Source organism: Lotus japonicus, chromosome 5, assembly GCF_012489685.1.
Source record: "Lotus japonicus ecotype B-129 chromosome 5, LjGifu_v1.2".
NCBI lineage: Eukaryota > Viridiplantae > Streptophyta > Magnoliopsida > Fabales > Fabaceae > Lotus > Lotus japonicus.
The window spans coordinates 67,821,367-67,832,054 of NC_080045.1; positions in this window are offsets into that span (position 1 = coordinate 67,821,367).

A 10,688-nucleotide genomic window follows, 5' to 3' on the forward strand; every position below is an offset into this window, starting at 1 on the left:
ATTGGCACAGGTTAGCCTTGGGAACTCCTTCCTCGGGGCAAGAATTCTCAAATTTTGACATGGGAGCTCATGGGGACACCTTGGCATAGGGAAACCATTTAGACAACGATGTATGTCATGGCAAACAAAGTCTCCCTTCCAACTAGAGATTTTCCCTTGAATACACATTTTCCATCCAAATCTGCATATATTAGCCTTGGGAAATCCTTCCTCGGGGCAAAAATTCTCAAATTTTGACATGGGAGCTCATGGGGGCACCTTGGCATAGGGAAACCATTTGAGAAACGAGGCATTCCATGGCAAACCAAGTTTCCCTTCCAACTTGAGAATTTCCATGAAAACTCATTTTCCACCCAAATTTGCGTAGGTTAGCCATAGGAAATCCATCAACGAGGCAAGAATTCTGAAATTTTGACATGGGAGCTCACGGGGGAACCGTGGCATAGGGAAACCATTTGGGAAACGAGGCATTCCATGGCAAACCAAGTTTCATTTCCAACTTGAGATTTTCCCTGAAAACTCATTATCCACCCAAATTTGCATAGGTTAGCCTTGGGAAATCCATCATCGAGGCAAGAATTCTCAAATTTTGACATGGGAGCTCATGGGGGCACCTTGGCATAGGGAAACCATATAGGCAACGAGGTATGCCATGGCAAACAAAGTCTCCCTTCGAACTTGAGATTTTCCCTTGAAAACACATTTTCCATCCAAATTTGCATAGGTTAGCCATGGGAAATCCTTCCTCGGGGCAAGAATTCTCAAATTTTGACATGGGAGCTCACGGGGGCACCTTGGCATAAGGAAACCATTTGAGAAACGAGGCATGCCATGGCAAATCAAGTTTCCCTTCCAACTTGAGATTTTCCCTGAAAACTCATTTTTCATCCAAATTTGCATAGGTTAGCCTAGGGAAATCCATCATCGAGGCAAGAATTCTGAAATTTGGACATGGGAGCTCACTGGGGAACCGTGGCATAGGGAAACCATTTGGCAAACGAGGCATTCCATGGCAAACCAAGTTTCCCTTCCAGCTTGAGATTTTCCTTGAAAACTCATTTTCCACCCAAATTTACATAGGTTAGTCTTGGGAAATCCATCATCGAGGCAAGAATTTTGAAATTTTTACATGGGAGCTCACGGGGGAACCGTGGCATAGGGAAACCATTTGGGAAACGAGGCCTTCCATGGTAAACCAAGTTTCCCTTCCAACTTGATATTTTCCCTGAAAACTCATTTTCCATCCAAATTTGCATAGGTTAGCCATGAGAAATCCTTCCTCGGGGCAAGAATTCTCAAATTTTTGACATGGAAGCTCATGGGGGCATCTTGGCATAGGGAAACCATTTGAGAAACGAGGCATGCCATGGCAAACCAAGTTTCCCTTCCAACATGAGATTTTCCCTGAAAACTTATTTTCCATCCAAATTTGCATAGGTTAGCCTTGGGAAATCCTTCCTCGGGGCAAGAATTCTCAAATTTTGACATGGGAGCTCACGGGGGCACCTTGGCATAGGGAAACCATTTGAGAAACGAGGCATGCCATGGCAAATCAAGTTTCCCTTCCAACATGAGATTTTCCCTGAAAACTCATTTTTCATCCAAATTTGCATAGGTTAGCCTAGGGAAATCCATCATCGAGGCAAGAATTCTGAAATTTGGACATGGGAGCTCACTGGGGAACCGTGGCATAGGGAAACCATTTGGCAAACGAGGCATTCCATGGCAAACCAAGTTTCCCTTCCAACTTGAGATTTTCCTTGAAAACTCATTTTCCACCCAAATTTACATAGGTTAGTCTTGGGAAATCCATCATCGAGGCAAGAATTTTGAAATTTTTACATGGGAGCTCACGGGGGAACCGTGGCATAGGGAAACCATTTGGGAAACGAGGCCTTCCATGGTAAACCAAGTTTCCCTTCCAACTTGATATTTTCCCTGAAAACTCATTTTCCATCCAAATTTGCATAGGTTAGCCATGAGAAATCCTTCCTCGGGGCAAGAATTCTCAAATTTTTGACATGGAAGCTCATGGGGGCATCTTGGCATAGGGAAACCATTTGAGAAACGAGGCATGCCCTGGCAAACCAAGTTTCCCTTCCAACATGAGATTTTCCCTGAAAACTTATTTTCCATCCAAATTTGCATAGGTTAGCCTTGGGAAATCCTTCCTCGGGGCAAGAATTCTCAAATTTTGACATGGGAGCTCACGGGGGCACCTTGGCATAGGGAAACCATTTGAGAAACGAGGCATGCCATGGCAAATCAAGTTTCCCTTCCAACATGAGATTTTCCCTGAAAACTCATTTTTCATCCAAATTTGCATAGGTTAGCTTAGGGAAATCCATCATCGAGGCAAGAATTCTGAAATTTGGACATGGGAGCTCACTGGGGAACCGTGGCATAGGGAAACCATTTGGCAAACGAGGCATTCCATGGCAAACCAAGTTTCCCTTCCAACTTGAGATTTTCCTTGAAAACTCATTTTCCACCCAAATTTACATAGGTTAGTCTTGGGAAATCCATCATCGAGGCAAGAATTTTGAAATTTTTACATGGGAGCTCACGGGGGAACCGTGGCATAGGGAAACCATTTGGGAAACGAGGCCTTCCATGGTAAACCAAGTTTCCCTTCCAACTTGATATTTTCCCTGAAAACTCATTTTCCATCCAAATTTGCATAGGTTAGCCATGAGAAATCCTTCCTCGGGGCAAGAATTCTCAAATTTTTGACATGGAAGCTCATGGGGGCATCTTGGCATAGGGAAACCATTTGAGAAACGAGGCATGCCATGGCAAACCAAGTTTCCCTTCCAACATGAGATTTTCCCTGAAAACTTATTTTCCATCCAAATTTGCATAGGTTAGCCTTGGGAAATCCTTCCTCGGGGCAAGAATTCTCAAATTTTGACATGGGAGCTCACGGGGGCACCTTGGCATAGGGAAACCATTTGAGAAACGAGGCATGCCATGGCAAATCAAGTTTCCCTTCCAACATGAGATTTTCCCTGAAAACTCATTTTTCATCCAAATTTGCATAGGTTAGCCTAGGGAAATCCATCATCGAGGCAAGAATTCTGAAATTTGGACATGGGAGCTCACTGGGGAACCGTGGCATAGGGAAACCATTTGGCAAACGAGGCATTCCATGGCAAACCAAGTTTCCCTTCCAACTTGAGATTTTCCTTGAAAACTCATTTTCCACCCAAATTTACATAGGTTAGTCTTGGGAAATCCATCATCGAGGCAAGAATTTTGAAATTTTTACATGGGAGCTCACGGGGGAACCGTGGCATAGGGAAACCATTTGGGAAACGAGGCCTTCCATGGTAAACCAAGTTTCCCTTCCAACTTGATATTTTCCCTGAAAACTCATTTTCCATCCAAATTTGCATAGGTTAGCCATGAGAAATCCTTCCTCGGGGCAAGAATTCTCAAATTTTTGACATGGAAGCTCATGGGGGCATCTTGGCATAGGGAAACCATTTGAGAAACGAGGCATGCCATGGCAAACCAAGTTTCCCTTCCAACATGAGATTTTCCCTGAAAACTTATTTTCCATCCAAATTTGCATAGGTTAGCCTTGGGAAATCCATCATCGAGGCAAGAATTCTGAAATTTGGACATGGGTGCTCACTAGGGAACCGTGGCATAGGGAAACCATTTGGGAATCAAGGCCTTCTATGCCAAACCAAGTTTCCCTTCCAACTTGAGATTTTCCCTGAAAACTCATTTTCCACCCAAATTTGCATAGATTAGCGTTGGGAAATCCATCATCGAGAACAGAATTCTGAAATTTTGACATGGGAGCTCATGGGGGAACTGTGGCATAGGGAAAACATTTGGGAAATGAGGCATTCCATGGCAAACCAAGTTTCAATTCCAACTTGAGATTTTCCCTGAAAACTCATTATCCACCCCAATTTGCCTAGGTTAGCCTTGGGAAATCCATCATCGAGGCAAGAATTCTGAAATTTTGACATGGGAGCTCACGGGGAAACCGTGGCATCGGGAAACCATTTGGGAAACGAGGCATTCCATGGAAAACCAAGTTTCCCTTCCAACTTGAGATTTTCCCTGAAAACTCATTATCCACCCCAATTTGCATAGGTTAGCCTTGGGAAATCCATCATCAAGGCAAGAATTCTGAAATTTTGACATGGGAGCTCACGGGGAAACCGTTGCATAGGGAAACCATTTGGGAAACGAGGCATTCCATGGAAAACCAAGTTTCCCTTCCAACTTGAGATTTTCCCTGAAAACTCATTTTCCACCCAAATTTGCATAGGTTAGCCTGCGGAAATCCTTCCTCGGGGCAATAATTCTCAAATTTTGACATGGGAGCTCATGAGGGCACCTTGGCATAGGGAAACCATTCTGGCAACGAGGTATGCCATGGCAAACCAAGTCTCCCTTCCAACTTAAGATTTTCCCTTCCATACTCATTTTCCACCCAAATTTGTATAGGTTAGCCTTGGGAAATCCTTCCTCGGGGCAAGAATTCTCAAATTTTGACAAGGGAGCTCATGGGGGCACCTTGGCATAGGGAAAACATTTGGGAAACGAGGCATGCCATGGCAAACCAATTTTCCCTTCCAACTGGAGATTTTCTCTTGAAAACTCATTTTCCACCCAAATTTGCATAGGTTAGCCTTGGGAAATCCACATCGGGACAAGAATTCTCAAATTTTGACATGAGAATTCACGGCGGAACCTTGGCATAGAGAAACCATTTGAGAAACGAGGCATGCCATGGCAAACCAAGTTTCCCTTCCAACTTGAGATTTTCCCTTGAAAACTCATTTTTCATCCAAATTTGCATAGGTTAGCCTTCGGAAATCCATCATCGGGGCAAGAATTCTGAAATTTTGACATGGGAGCTCACGGGGGAACCGTGGCATAGGGAAACCATTTGGGAAACGAGGCATTCCATGGAAAACCAAGTTTCCCTTCCAACTTGAGATTTTCCCTGAAAACTCATTTTTCACCCAAATTTGCATAGGTTAGCCTGCGGAAATCCTTCCTCGGGGCAAGAATTCTCAAATTTTGACATGGGAGCTCATGGGGGCACCTTGGCATAGGGAATCCATTTGGGAAATGAGGCTTGCCATGGCAAACCAAGTTTCCCTTCCAACTTGAGATTTTACCTGAAAACTCAATTTTCACCTAAATTTGCATAGGTTAGCCTTCGGAAATCCATCTTCGGGGCAAGAATTCTTAAATTTTGACATCGGAGCTCATGGAGGCACCTTGGAATAGGGAAACCATTTGGGCAACGAGGTATGCCATGGCAAACCAAGTCTCCCTTCCAACTTAAGATTTTTCCTTCCATACTCATTTTCCACCCAAATTTGTATAGGTTAGACTTGGGAAATCCTTCCTCGGGGCAAGAATTCTCAAATTTTGACAAGGGAGCTCATGGGGGCACCTTGGAATAGGGAAAACATTTGGGAAACGAGGCATGCCATGGCAAACCAATTTTCCCTTCCAACTGGAGATTTTCTCTTGAAAACTCATTTTCCACCCAAATTTGCATAGGTTAGCCTTGGGAAATCCACATCGGGACAAGAATTCTCAAATTTTGACATGAGAGTTCACGGCGGAACCTTGGCATAGAGAAACCATTTGAGAAACGAGGCATGCCATGGCAAACCAAGTTTCCCTTCCAACTTGAGATTTTCCCTGAAAACTCATTTTCCATCCAAATTTGCATAGGTTAGCCTTCGGAAATCCATCATCGAGGCAAGAATTCTGAAATTTTGACATGGGAGTTCATGGGGGAACCGTTGCATAGGGAAACCATTTGGGAAACGATGCATGCCATGGCAAACCAAGTTTCCCTTCCAACTTGAGATTTTTCCCGAAAACACATTTTCCACCCAAATTTGCATAGGTTAGCCTTGGGAAATCCATCATCGTGGCAAGAATTCTGAAATTTTGACATGGGAGCTCACAGGGGAACCGTGGCATAGGGAAACCATTTGGGAAACGAGGCATTCCATGGCAAACCAAGTTTCACTTACAACTTGAGATTTTCCCTGAAAACTCATTATCCACCCCAATTTGCATAGGTTAGCCTTGGGAAATCCATCATCGAGGCAAGAATTCTCAAATTTTGACATGGGAGCTCATGGGAGCACCTTGGCATAGGGAAACCATATAGGCAACGAGGTATGTCATGGCAAACAAAGTCTCCCTTCCAACTTGAGATTTTCCCTTGAATACACATTTTCAATCCAAATTTGCATAGGTTAGCCTTGGGAAATCCTTCCTCGGGGCAAGAATTCTCAAATTTTGACATGGGAGTTCATGGAGGCACCTTGGTATAGGGAAACCATTTGAGAAACGAGGCATGCCATGGCAAACAAAGTTTCCCTTCCAACATGAGATTTTCCCTGAAAACTCATTTTCCATCCAAATTTGCATAGGTTAGCCTTGGGAAATCCATCATCGAGGCAAGAATTCTCAAATTTTGACATGGGAGCTCACGGGGGAACCGTGGCATAGGGAAACCGTTTGGGATACGAGGCATGCCATGGCAAACCATGTTACCCTTCCAACTTGAGATTTTCCCTTGAAAACTCATTTTCCACCGAAATTTGTATAGGCCTTGGGAAATCCATCATCGGGGCAAGAATTCTCAAATTTTGGCATCGGAGCTCACGGGGTCACCTTGGCATAGGGAAACCATTTGGGCAACGAGGAATTTCAAGATCACATTGGTCATGGTCATAGCAAGAGTTCAAGTTTATGCATGCTTATAAAAATGAAATAAGATGGTTCCCAAAGTTTCAGCAACCTCGAGCAAGGGATGAATTTAATATGATTTTTTTCTTGCGACAAAACCGGGAAAATTGGTAAAAATAGAAAAGGTACCTACAAGTTTAATTTTTTGATGTAATTTTTTGCTGTAATTTTTTATGTACATCAAGCAGCGTATTTCCAATATTCCCACCAAATTTCATTGAATTAGCACACGGGGATTTATTTATATGATTTTCCGACCGAAACAGGGGAAATCGGTAAAAATAGAAAACGGTACCTACATGTTTAATTTTGTTCTGAAATTTTTTATGTACCTCAAGGACCATATTTCCAACATTCCCACCAAATTTCATTGAATTAGCTCACGGGGATTTTTTTTTTATGTCGTTTTGGCCGATTCCGATAACATGTTTCAAGTGAAACTTGAGCTTGGCCACCGTTGCCAAGCATGGCCAACCTTGCCTCGTGTTGGCCAGGGCCATTTCAAGTGAAACTTGAGCGTGGACACCCTTGGCCAACCTTGCCTAGTGCAACTTGAGCGTGGCCAACCTTGCCACGCATGGCCAACCTTGCTAAGGGCAATTTCCAGTGAAACTTGAGCGTGGCCACCCTTGGCCAACCTTTCCTAGTGAAACTTGAGCGTGGCTACCCTTGCCACGCATGGCCAACCTAGCCAAGTGTTGGCCTGACCATTTCAAGTGAAACCTGAGCTTGGCCACCCTTGCCAAGCATGGCCAACCTTGGCAACAAGGCATGTCGTGGGAAACCAAGTTAGCCTTGGGAAATCCATCATCGGGGCAAGAATTCTCAAATTTTGACATGGGTGCTCATTGGGGCACCTTGGCATAGGGAAACCATTTAGGAAACGAGGTATGTCATGGAAAATAAAGTGTCCCTTCCAACTTGAGATTTTCCCTTGAATACTCATTTTCCAGCCAAATTTGCATAGGTTAGCCTGGGGAAATCCTTCATCGGGGCAAGAATTCTTGAATTTTAAAGGTATTAGCCCTTGGAATAGGTGACTGAATTAAAAAAAATAATTTTTATGAGTTTCATTATATAATGAAGGGGAGCTTTAACCAGAATTTCTCAAGCCAATATTTTTCCCAATTTCTAGTGTTGGTTGAAATTTTCAATTTTTAGTCGAAATGCTTGAATTTGAAAGGTATTACCCCTTGGAATGGGTGACGGAATTCAAAAATATTAATTTTTCCGAACTTCACTAGATGCTGAAGGGGAGCTTTAACAAAACTTTCTCAAGCAAAATTTTTTTCAAATTTCTGAGTGTTGGTTGAAATTTTCAACTTTTAGACGAAATTCTTGAATTTTAAAGGTATTAGCCCTTGGAATATGTGACTGAATTAAAAAAAAAAAATTATTTTTACGAGTTTCATTATATGGTCAAGGGGAGATTTAACCAAACTTTCTCAAGCCAATATTTTTTCAAATTTTTAAGGGTTGGTTGAAATTTTCAATTTTTAGTCGAAATTCTTGAATTTTAAAGGTATTAGCCCTTGGAATGGGTGACAAAATTCAAAAAAAATAATTTTTCCCAATTTCATTATATGAGGAAGGGGATCTTTAACCAAAAAATTTCAAGTCAAAATTTGTGCAAATTTCGAGTGTTGAAGGAAATTTCCGATTTATAGTCGAAATGCTTAAATTTTAAAGGTATTAGTCCCTTGAATGGGTGACGGAATTCAAAAAAATTTATTTTTTCCGAGTTTCACTACATGATGAAGGGGAGCTTTAACCAAACTTTCTCAAGTCAAAATTTGTTCAAAGTTTTTTAGTGTTGGTTAAAATTTTCAATTTTTAGTCGAAATGCTTGAATTTGAAAGGTATTAGCCCTTGGAATGAGTGACAGATTTCAAAAAAATTAATTTTTCCGAACTTCACTAGATGCTGAAGGGGAGCTTTAACAAACCTTTCTCATGAAAAAATTTGTCCAAATTTTTCGGTGTTGGTTGAAATTTTCAATTTTTAGTAGAAATGCTTGAATTTTAAAGGTATTAGCCATTGGAATAGGTGACTGAATTAAAAAAATTAATTTTTACGAGTTTCATTATATGATGAAGGGGAACTTTAACCAAACTTTCTAATGCCAATATTTTTTCAAATTTTTGAGGGTTGGTTGAAATTTTTAATTTTTTGTCGAAATTCTTGAATTTTAAAGGTAATAGCCCTTGGAATGGGTGACAGAATTCAAAAAATTTAATTTTTACGTGTTTCATTATATGATGAAGGGGAGCTTTAACCAAACTTTCTCAAGCCAAAATTTGTTCAAATTTTTTAGTGTTGGTTAAAATTTTCAATTTTTAGTCGAAATGCTTGAATTTGAAAGGTATTAGCCCTTGAAATGAGTGACGGAATTCAAAAAATTAATTTTTCCGAACTTCACTAGATGCTGAAGGGGAGCTTTAACAAAACTTTCTCTAGCAAAAAATTTTTCAAATTTTTGAATGTTGGTTGAAATTCTTGAATTTTAAAGGTCCCTTGGAATAGGTGACTGAATTAAAAAAAAAATTAATTTTTACGAGTTTCATTATATGATGAAGGGGAGCTTTAACCAAACTTTCTCCAGCCAATATTTTTTCAAAGTTTTTAGGGTTGGTGGAAATTTCCGATTAATAGTCGAAATGCTTGAATTTTAAAGGTATTAGTCCCTTGAATGGGTGACGGAATACAAAAAAATTTATTTTTTCCGAGTTTCACTACATGATGAAGGGGAGCTTTAACCAAACTTTCTCAAGTCAAAATTTGTTCAAAGTTTTTTAGTGTTGGTTAAAATTTTCAATTTTTAGTCGAAATGCTTGAATTTGAAAGGTATTAGCCCTTGGAATGGGTGATAGAATTCAAAAAAATTAATTTTTCCGAACTTCACTAGATGCTGAAGGGGAGCTTTAACAAAACTTTCTCAAGTAAAAATTTGTCCAAATTTTTCGGTGTTGGTTGAAATTTTCAATTTTTAGTAGAAATGCTTGAATTTTAAAGGTATTAAATAATGCCTTTGAAATTGATTGAGGAAGCAGGATTGCTGAAAACTGTCACTGGAATCGGCAGGTGTTATGATAAGTTGGTGAAGTAATTCATTGTCAATGTTACTACCAGCTGCAATGTGTCTGGAAGTCCAGATTTCAGAAAGGTTTTTGTGAGAGGTAAGTGTGTAAACTTTTCTCCAAGTGTTATCAATACCTTTTTGGGAAGAAGTCTTGCTGAAATTGTTGATGAAGAGATTTCTCTGAGTGCAACTTCTACTGAACTAACTGCTGGTCAAGGTCAAAGGCTTGTTGTTTTCTGCACATTTAGTGTGAAGTATGCCAGTATTTCTTTTATTTATATTTTCATAATATTCAATTATTCATTTTATAAAATAATTTTTTTGCATAATAAACCACTCAATTAGAAATAATAGCACAACTCATTTTTCAAAAAGAAGAAGTGAGAACCCTAATCCCAGCTTCTTCCAGGCTCTACGACGTGCATAACTAGTGAACAATTTTAAATATGAGACTTTTGTATTATCAATTGATTGTAGTAAACAAGCAAACTCTTCTTCGTTACGTTTTCATTCAAATTTCAAATGATAAAAAAAATTAATTTCTGCACCATATTTTGTTATCATTGCACGAAGTATCTTCAAATACCATAGGCTTTTGATGTGAAATCAATAAATCTCAAATCACCCCCCTTCAAGAAATGTATGCCATAATTTTTATACCAAGAGTAAAAGCAACTAGGAAGATGCATGAAAGGTGATTGCCGACGACAGTGATACAACTTTGCTTCTTGAAAGAACAAATTAGGGTAGCATGCCCATAAATCATGGAAGAAATTGGGGATTAGGGTTCTTAATTTTTGTTTGGAAAAAGAGTTGTGTGATTATCATAATTAATTGGTTTATTGTGTGAATAGATTATTTT